This window comes from Gadus chalcogrammus, chromosome 15 (genome assembly GCF_026213295.1).
Source record: "Gadus chalcogrammus isolate NIFS_2021 chromosome 15, NIFS_Gcha_1.0, whole genome shotgun sequence".
Taxonomy (NCBI): Eukaryota; Metazoa; Chordata; class Actinopteri; order Gadiformes; family Gadidae; genus Gadus; species Gadus chalcogrammus.
In genome coordinates, this window is record NC_079426.1 from 25,183,316 (window position 1) to 25,197,485 (window position 14,170).

The 14,170-nt window shown below is 49.4% G+C and overlaps 1 pseudogene; it reads right to left on the reverse strand.

Moving 5' to 3' along the window:
* Window positions 1–14,170, reverse strand: part of LOC130404236 (acetylcholine receptor subunit alpha-like) — a 95,303-nt pseudogene that overhangs the window by 48,934 nt on the left and 32,199 nt on the right.

A 14,170-nucleotide genomic window follows, 5' to 3' on the forward strand; every position in this document is an offset into this window, starting at 1 on the left:
GTCACCCCGGCCACGCCCACTAGGCCACGCCCACTTGACGTCCTCTCTAGCGGGTGATTTCGAGCTCCAGAGGCAGAGATCAATAGGTAGACGGCGCAGAAAGCCACCCGGGCCTAAGCCCGGGAGGCTTGAAGTAGATCACGGTATTTTCTTCTCACACGCGTTAGATACAATTCCCTCCCTTAAGCTTCAGTTACCATACCGAAACATGCCGACTTTATAACGAATAAAGTGAGTTAAAAGCAACCCGGGATTGGACTACTTTCTTCAAGAATATGCAACATATTTGGTGACCCACGACGTTTGGAAGAAAGTCCCGAGAATCCCGGCGGGCGCGACGCTAAAACAACTTCAACAGGCCACACACGTCTGAGGTAAGTAGAACTCATTGTTTTAAAGATTAAATCTGAAATAGGATTGGTTATAAGAACATTTAGGTGTAAGTTTGTTTTAGCCACCGTCCAGTCGTGCTGCTCCAGAGGCCTAGCATAACAACACGTGTAGATCAACAGTTGCAAGGAACACTGAGGGCCCTCCCTCCCCCATTCCTTACGCTTGAGTTGTTTTGAGTGCTCGTCGTTAACAATCGTTCTTGGTACTGGTTGAGAGGTAAACCTCCACTATCGGTCTCTGTATAGATCGGGCCAAAATAGTATATTAACGAGAGTTATCTTTCACTTCTCCGCTGAGGCCGGCACGGTCTGTGTTCCTAAGCAGTAGCACCATAGCGGACGTTCGGAGTGTATACTATCTTGTCTGCCGATCCGCTAAATGTTACCCTAAACGGCATGCTTACATTTTAATTGTTCAAGTCTGTTGGTATTTTGTTACTAAAGACGATGAATTATTAAGGTTAAAGACCCCCTGACCCCCTACACTCGTAAAAGACCCCCTGACCCCCTACACACGTGAAGTCCCCCCCGCCCCCCCTCCAGGCCCCCTACACACGAGTACCCCCCCCCCCCCCCCATCCTTTTGTCCCTTTCTCCACAGGTCTGGTCGTCAGATCCCCCCCTCCCCACCCTTTGTCCCTGCAAACACTCTCTTCCCCTACCCTTCCTTATTCATATTGCTTAAAGAAGGCCACTCGCCTCTCTATTGTTAGTTAAATTTAAGTTATTTTCTTATTGTTCTTTCTTACCCTTGCTCCCTCCCAACCTAGACATCTGATAATGTGTTGGAACCAGATTGTAAATTTAGTATGTGTTTGTATATTTGAGGGTCTGTGTGTCTGGGTGCTGAAATACAGGGAGCCGGTCCATAGTTGATATCGGCAAAACACGCAAATATTTGTGTAGGTTGTAATCAATGTTGAGGGAACGATATGAGCTACCTCCACGTGGTGTTCCCTGGACAACGTCTCTGACGGCTAACTGCTCATAAACCAGTCCCGACATCTCGTACCTGCAATGACTAAGCAACCCAGCCATAGAATCTTTCAAGAGACTACGGGCCCCTGTATCCTACAGCTCAACGTTGAAGGACTTACACGTTCCAAATGTGAAGTGATTGAACGCCTTGCTACAAAGCACTCAGCCGAAGTCCTCCTTCTACAAGAAACCCACACTAAGGAGGACAAGGAGATTAAGATCTACGGCTACCACCTTGCAGCTTCAATTCACTCTCAACATCATGGAATAGCCACGCTAGTGAAAAATGGACACACCTACTCCATACTGGATTCCTCGCATAGCAGCAATCAACAATGGATTGCTGTATCAATCGGAGATACCACAGTGGTAAATGTATACAAATCACCAAAAACAAGTTTCTCCAACCTGCCGGCCTACCACCATCCTGTTATCTACTCTGGCGACTTTAACTGCCAAAACGAACAATGGGGTTACAAATACACAACACCAGACGGAGAAGCACTTGCAAACTGGGCATCCACCAACAACTTAACACTCCTCTACGACAGCAAACAACCATGCTCCTTTACCTCTGGCCGATGGCAAACCGGCACCAACCCTGACCTGGCCTTCTGCAGCTCCCAAGATCGCTCTACAGCACAGCGTACTGTTATCAGTAAGTTCCCACGCTCACAGCATAGACCTTCTCTCATTACCCACCCAGCTCTTGTAACTCCAACTACATCAATGCCACAGTCTGGAATGGAATTTTAAAAAATTAAACTGGGACATTTTCAGAGAAGAACTTAACAAACACCCCCCACTAGACCTAGCAGAACAAGACCAAGATACTACCTACAAGCACTTTAGCAACTCCGTCATAAACGCAGCAAAAGCAAGCATACCTCGTGGCCACCGCAGAGTATATGTTCCTGGCTGGGATGAAGAATGTGAAACATATGCTCTTCTCCATGACAATGCAACCTCCTACGAGGAATCCCAAGAAGCTGCCACCGCTCTCCTCAACCATCTTGACAACCGACGCAGAGAGAAATGGATAGAAGAAACTGAAGATATTAACTTCACACACTCCAGCAGACAAACGTGGAGCAAACTGAACAGGCTAATTGGAAATGTCAAACCTTTCACCTCACAAGCTCCAGTTAAGGCCAATGACATAGCTAACAACCTGATAAATAATGGGAAGTTCAATACACCAAACAAAGACTTTACCTTCAAGATCAATAGACACTTGAAAGAAGCATGGAACGCACCATCAGCTGACCAAGATCTGTGCTCTGACTTCTCCATGGCTGAGGTCAAAGCAGCCATTGCCACACTCAAACAAAACAAAGCTCCAGGACCAGACTCCGTGCACCCAGAATTCTTCCAACACCTCCCAGAATTGACCCTACTATGGCTGAAGAACTTTTTCAACACGTGTCTCAGGACAGTGAAGATCCCAAAGATCTGGCGCACCGCCAAAATAGTTGCCATACTCAAACCAAACAAACCAGCTGAAGATCCAAAAAGCTACCGACCAATTAGCCTACTCTGCATCAGCTTCAAACTCCTTGAAAGACTGATCCTCAACCGCATCTTTGACACCGTTGATGAGAACCTCCCTAAGGAACAAGCCGGTTTCAGAAAAGGCTACTCTACCACTGACCAAGTTGCCCGACTTACTGAGGATATCACAACTGCATTTCAATGCAAAGAAAAGGCTGGTGCAGTATTTGTAGACCTGAGTGCTGCATACGACACCATATGGCATCGTGGCCTTGCCTTGATGCTGCTACAAACAATACCAAGCAAACACATGGTAAAACGTATCATGCAGATGACGACAAACAGAAGCTTCACACTGCACATCGACCATCAAAAAACCAAAAAGAAAATGCTAAAGAATGGCGTGCCCCAGGGATCTGTTCTAGCTCCAATCTGCTTGAACATCTATACCTCGGATTTACCAAAAACAAGCAGCAAAAAATACACCTATGCAGACGACATCGCACTCCTAACTACCGGAACTTCCTTTAGCTCACTAAATGACACCTTAACTGATGATCTTACTAATCTGAACAAATACTTTATCAACTGGCGACTGAAAATGAATGAAACCAAAACTGTCAGCAGCACCTTCCATCTTGCCAACCGACTAGCCAACATCCAACAAGAAGTCAAATGTGCAGGAAACATCATCCCATTTGAAAAGTCCCCAAAATACTTGGGTGTTACTCTGGATAGAACCCTAACCTATAAACAACACCTCCAGCAAGTCAGAGCCAAGGTGGAAGCAAGAAACTGCCTCATTCACCGTCTCTGCGGAACCTCGTGGGGAGCAAGTTTCCCTGTACTCCGGACTGCTACTCTAGCACTGGCCTACTCAACAGCAGAATACTGTGCACCTATTTGGTGCAAATCCACTCACACCTCCAAGCTTGACACAGCCCTCAACCACAGCATGCGGATAGTTTCAGGATGCATAAAATCTACACCAATCTCATACTTACCAATCCTCAGGGGAATCCCACCACCAGCAATCCGTCGTGAAGCAGCCTGCCTTAACCTTGCACAGAGAGCTCAACGCAGAGCCAGCCACCTACTCCACCACGACATCAACTCAAACGACCCACCACCACGCCTACCGTCGAGGGAACCAATCTCTGCAAGACTCCGGGGCCTGCTGCATGAGGCAAATGGCCAGCCACCTGGGTCCTGGACCATCACACAATGGACCAAACAGTGGGGCCAAGCCAACACCAAGCTACATGGCTACATCGAAACACCGTCCACAAGGCCTGCAGGACACAACCTCAACTGAAAATCCTGGGTACGACTTAACAGATGCCGGACAGGACATGGACGCTTCAGAGCCAACATGCACAGGATGAACCTTTGTGTTGCCCCTGACTGCCCCTGTGGAGCCCCAGAGCAAATGGCTGATCACATCATAAACGGCTGCACCAACTACCAGTGCCCTGGTGTCCAGGCACTGTCTACCCTGAACAGTGAAGCACTGGCATGGCTAGAGGACACAAGCTTAGTAATTTAACAGTATTGAGATGTACTTTGTGACATACGAATATATATATAATGTTTTTTGATTCACCAACATTAATAGTTTAAACGATCTGTAAATGTTCACATTTGTAGTCAATTTGTTCTTCCTCTTCAGGCCTTTGCAACCCAAGCAGTGATGGATGCCCGGCATTCATGGTTTTAACCGGTGCACAAGGCGGGAGTTAGCTCAACTGCTGTAGTTCAATTACAATAACATTTGTTTCAACCGATAACTTCTGAATTTTTCTTTTAGGTTCAGTTTTTGTTTTGTTTATAGAATATCACCATATATTTAATACCAAGATGTGCATAATTGTTGTAAGTTTAGATGACTCTTTATTCTACCTAGTTTAGACGGTATTGATTGACCTAGCTCAAGATTCACCAGGTGTCAGACGTAGGATTGTGGCACTTCCTGGGAGCCCCCGAGCCACACGTCGACTGCACCAGGTGTCAAGACGTAGGATTGTGGCACTCCTTCGGAGCCTCCGAGCCACGCGTTGATCGACTAATCGTTCCTGCAGTGTTCTGAGGTGGTAACGGTGGAGCTCAATGGGAGGCTCCGGGAGAGTTAACAATCGCGGGCTCACACGGGGAGTGGTGGCGGTGGGGCTCATGGGGAGGCCCCGGGAGAGTTGTCAATCACGGGCTCACACGGTGAGAAATCAAGTTAGTCAGTAAGTCAGAAGGTTGAATTAATGTATCGATTTGATGTTGACCAACAAAAAACTAGATAATTATAATAATAAATACTGTTCATGTTATGGTATAGTTAGGTCTGGGACCTGCGTAGCTAAAAAAAACTGTTTTGGAAAAAGTAATGAACGTGTCCGGGACATGTATAGCTATAAAATAAGTAAAGATAAAACTGGGTTTTACTTTACTTCACTTTGCTAAGACATATGCACGTTTGATGTGGTATGCAAAAGGTGGCGCAATAGGATGTTGTGCAGAGAATAAGGCGTATGCACGTTTGATGTGGTATGCTATGTACATAGGAGTGAATCAAAGTGTGGACAACATCAAATGCGAGCAATAGGTAGAATAAATGAAGATTAGGTCATCCAATATACATAGTTAGTGTAGGACAATCGGGTAGTATGATGAAGGTAACTGTTATTATGAGATACGGTTAACACAGAAGTGATATTGAACATGCAAATTTTAACATTGTTATTTCCCTTTTACATATTTTTGGTTATAGCAACTTGGTTGCACTACGGCGTTGTTAGGTTTGGTTGTCATTCAATGCGCATGGCTGAAGCAATGCGCAAGGAGGGATGTAGTGTGAAATTAAATCAAAGTAGATACTGTAAAACAATTAAAATTAGAATTAATGGAAATATGTTTTTGAACAACTAACTGCTGTACATGACTTTGTATTTCTGCAATAGAAACAAAAGTTCCAGAACCAGATGCAGACACACCCACAGAGCCTACAAACTACCACCGCCGAGCAAGGACTAACAGTCACATGAGGAGATCAAATAACAGCAGGACTTGAATCGGTTCTGTTTTGGTTGTCCACCATTAGAAAAATATTGTTTGTATAAACAACATATCATAATCAGCAACAGTTCATACAGTTTTCCACGAATAAGGTTAAAGGAATATATAAGGTATGGATATGTTATTGACAGAGCAAGGAGGGGTGTATGCGATGATAGGCACAACATTTCATGTTGTACTTTTATCCCCAATAACACAGCTCCGGTTGGGTTGGTGGCCAGGGCGCTGGCATGATTACAATCCCTCAGGTTAGAATTGGCAGAGAACTCCGGCATTAATGACCCTTTCACAGGATGGCTGGAGAATATGTTTGGGAGGTGGAAAGGCATGATCCAGTAAGTGCCCGTCGCGGGAATAAATGCAGAGACCGTGTTAATTGTCACCGGCTGCCGTTGTATTCCCTGCGCACGAGGGCTACTGCATCTGCTGATCACCACAGCAGTGGGCGCTACAGAAGCGCCAAGCGCCATTCAGGCTTACATGGGGATCAGATATGATCCGATGAAAGTGGACAAGACCTCACCTGAGGGGCCCGACCCTATCCAGCTGTAATATGTAGAATAGTCAACACCTATACTATTCTAGTAGAAGCGCCAGTATATAAGATAATCAATATCCCGGATTTACTTGAATAACAAATTTTGAACCACCAAGACGAGTTGTGTTTGTTATTATATAGTATTGTTTGGTTGCGAGTGCAACCCGTTATTTCTGTATCGCTGCATTGATAATGGTATTGTTGATCTTCTTTGAGACGGTTGTTTACAGGCCACCTGTTGCTGACACGACGACGATGGAGAACCTGTTTGGAGGCTCCCATGATGTAAAAGTAACCTCTTTGTGAGCTGAGCCCTTGACAAGGAGGGACGAGTCTTGGGTTCATGAATTACAGGCCCGACGGCGACAGAAGAAACAATGGCTACGATAATAACAACGCCCAAAACCACCCACATGCAACAGCGCACCAATACACAAAGATCACCTGAACCACCCAAATCCCTGCTAGCCTATCAATCATTTTGGAATTTTTTAAATTGTATTATGACTACCAATTTTTACTTTACTTTTGCACATGTTGAAAATTGTATGACCTTGTAGCACATAACCGAAGGGTATTAGCTAAGGATTTCTATGGATACTTTTGTTTGTGTGTTGTTTGACCATATGATTGTATGATAACAAGATATAAGTTCATTGTTGTATTGTTAAATAATGACCTGTATTTCCTATGAGACCCACAATGTGAATACCGTTTCAATATTATGGGGACGCGTAGTGGTTTTTCTCTATTCGATAGAGTTGTTCCCACACGGTTGATGGTGTTGATGATTTATCCTACTTTGACTATGTTATCAGTGTGGTAAATGGTGTTTATGATTTAAAATATTATTGTATGGTCATCTGAGATGACCAAGGAGGGATTGTTAAGTATTTTAAGAAGCTGCATTACCCTCACATAGCCACAAGGGGAGCAAGACCTTATTGAAGGCTTCTCCACCACAGAAGGCATCATCTTTAGTTAGGTGAAGAAGCCGAAGCCATTGTCAGCCCGGCCACGCCCACTAGGCCACGCCTACTTGACGTCCTCTCTAGCGGGTGATTTCGAACTCCAGAGGCAGAGATCAATAGGTAGACGGCGCAGAAAGCCACCCGGGCCTAAGCTCGGGGGGCTTGAAGTAGATCACGGTATTTTCCTCTCACACGCGTTAGATACAATTCCCTCCCTTAAGCTTCAGTTACCATACCGAAACATGCCGACTTTATAACGAATAAAGTGAGTTAAAAGCAACCCGGGATTGGACTACTTTCTTCAAGAATACGCAACAGTAGCCCATAGCGGGCAAACTACTCCATACATAAGATCTCTTTAGTGCAATCAACGGTCAAAGGGTAACAACTAAACCTCATCACAGGAATGATTTAAATTTATGTCAAATTCAGCTTTCCACGGTGCATTTTACAGCCTAATAAATAAAGCCTACCACTCTGGAAAGAGAAGGACTAGGGAGTGCTCCTCCCTCTGGACAGAATAGGACTAGGGAGTGCTCCTCCCTCTCATATCACCATACATTGAAGGACTAGGGAGTGCTCCTCCCTCTGGACAGAGAAGGACTAGGGAGTGCTCCTTCCTCTCATATCACCATACAGAGAAGGACTAGGGATTGCTCATCATTCTGGAAAGAGAAGGACTAGGGGGTGTTCCTACCTCTGGCCTCATATCACCACAAAGAAGGAATAGGGAGGGCTCCTACCTCTGGCCTCATGTCACCATACAGAGAAGGACCCGGGAATGCTCATCCCTAGGACAGAGGGCAGCTGTATCTTTGGGAAGCGCACCTTTTTCAATAAGAGCTTAAACGGAGGTCCTGACCCCTGCTGCTCACTAAACATCCCTTGATACTCATCACAAGAGGAGGAGGGCTAACCCTGGTGTCCTGGCTCTTGTACCAACTAATCATCCCTTAACCTCTGATTGGATAGCCTCATTCCTCACCCCTCCACTGTGACCAGTGTGTGGTGGTCATACTGGGTTACACATACTGGTAGTGGATGAAGTCTATGTAAATACTATGTAAAAGCGCTTTAGGTACCTTAAAGGGTAATTTAATTAGTTAACATGAACACCATTAGTCAGTTAACTGTTAGCTAATACTTCTAAGTGCATGAACTAATGTTAATTAATGTTGTACCTTTGCATTATAAAGAGTCCCAGTGGAATTACTCCTCAGCATGTACTTAGAGTGCAGTGTTCTCTGCACTGGCTCACAGCTACCGTTACACAAGCTGGGACCAACAAACCACAGTAAAGGGCAAGGAAAACACTACAAAGTAAATAGACCTGATGCACATTCATAGTTTGGGACGAGTAAGGTATATTTGAGACAGTTGCACATCCTATAGGGGGCTGGAGAGACTAGGCCATCTCCATCCCTTAGTGTGTGTGTGTGTGTGAGTGTGAGTGTGTGTGTGTGTGTGTGTGTTGTGGTAACCCGCTCCTTGAATGAGCCGGGTTCCAGGTATAAACGACACGTTTATCGAGGGTTAACGCCATTTCAGGCATTTATTCAACAATCAACTTAAATCAATCAAACAAGGAAGGAGTCGCGGTCTCTAGGGCCTCCGTGGGCCTCTAGGCTCTCTCGCTGCCACGAGCCCTTCCTTCCTGCACCCGACCCGTGCTGTGCTGTGCTGTGCCTCCTTTTAAAATGGCTCCTCCGCTTTCGGCCAGGTGTCCCCCAATCACCCTGATTGGGGAGCCGAAAGGGCTGCTCTTCGTCGCCGGCTGGTGGGTGGGGGTTGTATACCCAGTCCTTAACAGTACCCCGGGCCCGTCCAGGCCGAGGTTTCCGTGGCGGGATGCCACACTCCTCCACCCTTTGTCCAAGCCCCAGGTAGCCGAGGGACCCGCCCAGGATGGTGTCTCGCCGGGGCCGGGTGTCTCCTGCGGCGCCGGCTGCGTCCCTCGCGTCGGCTGCGTCGTCTCCGGCCGCGTCGTCTCCGGCAGCGTCGTCTCCGGCAGCGTCGTCTCCGGCCGCGTCGTCTCCGGCCGCTTCGTCTCCGGCCGCTTCGTCTCCCGCCGCCTCGTCTCCCGCCGCCTCGTCTCCCGCCGCCTCGTCTCCCGCCGCCTCGTCTCCCGCCGCCTCGTCTCCCGCTGCGCCGGCGGCGGCTGCCTCTCCTGCCGCGGCGGCGACCGCATCTCTCCTGCCCCGGGACTCTAGTGCCGGGTCCCAAAGCCGACGGAATATCGGGCAATCCCTCCCAATTAGGAACGGCACCGGCAGGTGTGGCACGACCCCTGCCCTAGCCGTAAACACCCCCTGTGGTGTCCGGACGACCATGTGGCAGGTCTCATAAGTTCGTGTGTCCCCGTGTACGCATGTCACCTCCATGGGTGACCCTTCCCTTCCCACCGCCAGGTCGGGCCGGAGGAGGGTGACCATGCTGCCAGTGTCCACTATGGCCTGCGTCTGTTTGGTCATCACTCTCGCAGGTACGGTTGGGCACCCAGACGCTCCCTTTGCCCAACATGTCACCAGCATGCAGGGCCGGCCCGTCCCCACGTCCGCGTAGGCCGACGGCACTGTCACGTCCCGGTCTCGCGCTGCGGCCTCGTCTCGCGCTGCGGCGGCGTCCCTTGCGCCGGCGGCGTCCCTTGCGGCGGCGGCGGCGTCCCTTTCGGCGGCGGCGGCGGCCCTTTCGGCGGCGGCGGCGTCCCTTTCGGCGGCGGCGGCGTCTCTTGCGGCAGCGGCGACGTCTCTTGCGGCAGCGGCGACGTCTCTGGCGGCGGCGGCGACGTCCCTTGCGGCTGCGGCGGCGGCGTCCCTTGCGGCGGCGGCGGCGTCTCTTGCGGCGGCGGTACCGGGGAGCCGTAGTGGGACCTTCAAGGTGCCTGCATTCTCCACCAAGTGTGGTAACCCGCTCCTTGAATGAGCCGGGTTCCAGGTATAAACGACACGTTTATCGAGGGTTAACGCCATTTCAGGCATTTATTCAACAATCAACTTAAATCAATCAAACAAGGAAGGAGTCGCGGTCTCTAGGGCCTCCGTGGGCCTCTAGGCTCTCTCGCTGCCACGAGCCCTTCCTTCCTGCACCCGACCCGTGCTGTGCTGTGCTGTGCCTCCTTTTAAAATGGCTCCTCCGCTTTCGGCCAGGTGTCCCCCAATCACCCTGATTGGGGAGCCGAAAGGGCTGCTCTTCGTCGCCGGCTGGTGGGTGGGGTTGGTATACCCAGTCCTTAACAGTACCCCGGGCCCGTCCAGGCCGAGGTTTCCGTGGCGGGATGCCACAGTGTGTGTGTGTGTGTGTGTGTGTGTGCGAACGTGTGTGTAGGTTTGTGTGTCTGTGTCTGTGTTTGTGAGAGTGTGAACATGTGTGTGTTTGTGTGTTTTTTTGTTTGTGTGTGTTTGTGTGTGTGTGCGGTTTGAGGGTGATTGTGTGTGTGCGTGTGTGTGTTTGTTCGTAGATTGCTTCACTGCGCATGGATTCGAGTATGTCTGCGTGTGTGTGTGTTTGTGCCTGTGTGTACAAGTGCCCCCATCGGGTTACTCACCGGGTTGATGACCACAAGCGTGCCGTCGTAGGACCAGGTGCCCAGCTTCATGCTGCAGTTCTGCAGGTCGAAGGGGAAATGCAGCACGATGATCTCACAGTAGCTCTTGAAGATGGCGGGCGGGTTCCAGGTGATCTGCCCGGTGTGCTCCAGAAGAACCTTGGTCTCATGGATGATGGCAAAGTCCCCGTCAGCACTGGTAAGGAGAGAAAGAGGGAGGAAGGGGCCGCACAGAGGGTTCAGGCATGAAGAGGAGGAACCAGAATGATCAATGGATGGAGGAGAACAGTGAAAGGATGGCTCTGTGTTTACATATTTACATCAGATGGTCACTAATGCATTGATATCATAATGTAAACTGTCCGTCATTTCTAACTCAAATGTCTACCAACATTTTGACCTCTCTTACTTTAAGGATTATCTGTTTATTAGTTTGTAGATTCATGGTTTATTTTCATATATTGTCTTATACTGCTTCTGCCCTGTACTCTTTTTATGTTCTGGATCATCGCAATAACCCGAGCGGTCGTTTGTTATTGGACTTCTGTGCTAGTCATGGATTATCCATACCGAACACCATGTTCGAACATAACGGTGCTCATAAGTGTACCTGGTACCGGAGTATCGTAGGCCGAAGATCGATGATCGATTTCGTGATCGTGTCATCTGATCTGAGGCCGCATGTTCTGGACACTCGGGTTAAGAGAGGGGCGGAGCTGTCCCCGACCACCATCTGGTGGTGAGTTGGATCAGTGAATGGGGGAAATTTCCGGATGGACCTGGTAAGCCCAAACGAGTAGTGCGGGTGAATTGGGAACGTCTGGAGGAGGCCCCCGTCCTAGGTATCTTCAACTCACACCTCCGGCTGACTTCTTCTGGTATTCCTCTGGAGGTTGGGGGCATTGAGCCGGAGTGGGCGGTGTTCAAAGCCTCCATTGCTGAAGATGCAGCGGCTGGCTGTGGCCTCAGGGTCTTAGGCTCCTCAAGGGGCGGTAACCCTCGGACACCGTGGTGGACACCGGTGGTCAGGGAAGCCGTCCGATTGAAGAAGGAGGCCTTCCGGGATATGATATCCTGGAGGACTCCTTACTCGGTTGCAGGGTACCGACAGGCTCGAAGGGCTGCAGCTGCTGCCGTGTCGGAGGCTAAGCAGCGGGTATGGGAGAAGTTCGGAGAGGCCATGGAGAAGGACTTTCGGTCGGCACCAAAGTGTTTCTGGAAGACTATCCGCCACCTCAGGAGGGGGAAACAGGGAACCATCCAAGCTGTGTACAGTAAGGTTGGGACTCTGTTGACCTCAACTGAGGTGGTCGTCGGACGTTGGAAGGAACACTTTGAGGAACTCCTGAATCCGAATAACACGCCCTCTATGTTGGAGGCAGAGCTCGAGGTTGATGGTGTTTCGTCATCAATTTCCCTGGTGGAGGTCACTGAGGTAGTCAAACATCTCTGCAGTGGCAAAGCCCCAGGGATTGATGAGATCCAGCCAGAAATGCTAAAGGCTCTGGGTGTTGAGCGGCTGTCTTGGTTGACACGCCTATTCAACATTGCGTGGGAGTCAGGTACAGTGCCAAAGGAGTGGCAAACCGGGGTGGTGGTTCCCCTATTCAAAAAGGGGGACCAGAGAGTGTGTGACAATTACCGCGGTATCACACTTCTCAGCCTCCCTAGTAAAGTCTACTCGTGCTGGAAAGGAGGGTTCGGCCGATCGTCGAACCTCAGATTGAAGAGGAACAATGCGGTTTTCGCCCCGGACGTGGAACCACGGACCAGCTCTTCACTCTCGCAAGGATCTTGGAGGGGGCCTGGGAGTATGCCCATCCGGTCTACATGTGCTTTGTGGATCTGGAGAAGGCGTATGACCGGGTCCCCCGGGAGAAACTGTGGGAGGTGCTGCGGGAGTATGGGGTAAGGGGGTCTCTCCTCAGGGCCATCCAATCTCTGTACTCCCAAAGCGAGAGCTGTGTTCGCGTCCTCGGCAGCCAGTCAGTTTCGTTCTCAGTGGGTGCTGGTCTCCGCCAGGGCGGCGCCTTGTCACCAATCCTGTTTGTGATATATATGGACAGGATATCGAGGCGTAGTCGTGGTGGGGAGGGGTTGCAGTTCGATGGTCTGAGGATCTCGGCACTGCTTTTTGCAGATGATGTGGTCGATCTACCGGTCGATCTTCGTTCCTATCCTCACCTATGGTCATGAGGGTTGGCTGATGACCGAAAGGACGAGATTGCGGGTGCCAGTGGCCGAGAAGAGTTTTCTCAGAAGGGTGGCTGGCGTCTCCCTTAGGGATAGGGTGAGAAGCTCAGCCATCCGTGAGGAACTCGGATTAGAGACGCTGCTCCTTTACTTAGAAAGGAATCAGTTGAGGTGTTCGGGCATCTGGTAAGGATGCCCACTGGGCGCCTCCCTTGGGAGGTTTCAGGCACGTCCAGTGGGGAGGAGACCTCGGGGAAGACCCAGGACTAGGTGGAGAGATTATATCTCAACACTGGCATGGGAACGCCTCGGGATCCCCCCGTCAGAGCTGGTCAATGTGGCCCGGGAAAGGGAAGTCTGGGGCCCCCCGCTTGAGCTGCTCCCCCCGCGACCCGACCCCGGATAAGCGGATGAAGATGAGATGAGAGAGAGAGATTATCGCAGTTTAAAAGATCTAAGGCCGTATTCACAAAGAATCTTATGGCTAGAAGTAGCTCATAAGTGGCAAATTTAGAAGAAACTCCTAAAAATTATGGGCGTGTCAGTCTCAAAATTAGGACTCCTAATTTATTTTACTCAGAGCAATTCACAAAGTATTTTAGGCCTAAAAGTAGCACCTAAGTCTAGGAGAGCTTAAAAGTCCTCGAGAGGACTCCTAACTCAGTAAGACCTATTCACAAAGATTCTGAAAATGGCTGCAGTGAAACAAAATGTTTTAGAGACAATGGAGGACTGCGAATTGATAAAGAAATACAGGCTAATGCTGCGTTTGAGTATTCTCTGTGAACCGACTCGGATCTCGGATCTGACGCCACGCCCACACTTCAAGCGTTTTATTATTTTGCTCGGCCGTTGGAGGAAAACATGGACGCCACCCGGAAAGCTGTTGTTGCGGTAGCAGTGGTCCAAGCACAATGAAAACAGTTCATACTTCAAGTCACAATGGGCGCAGCAATCTTGAATTCTGTCTCGGAATTTTGCTCGGTCACCACCGAGATCC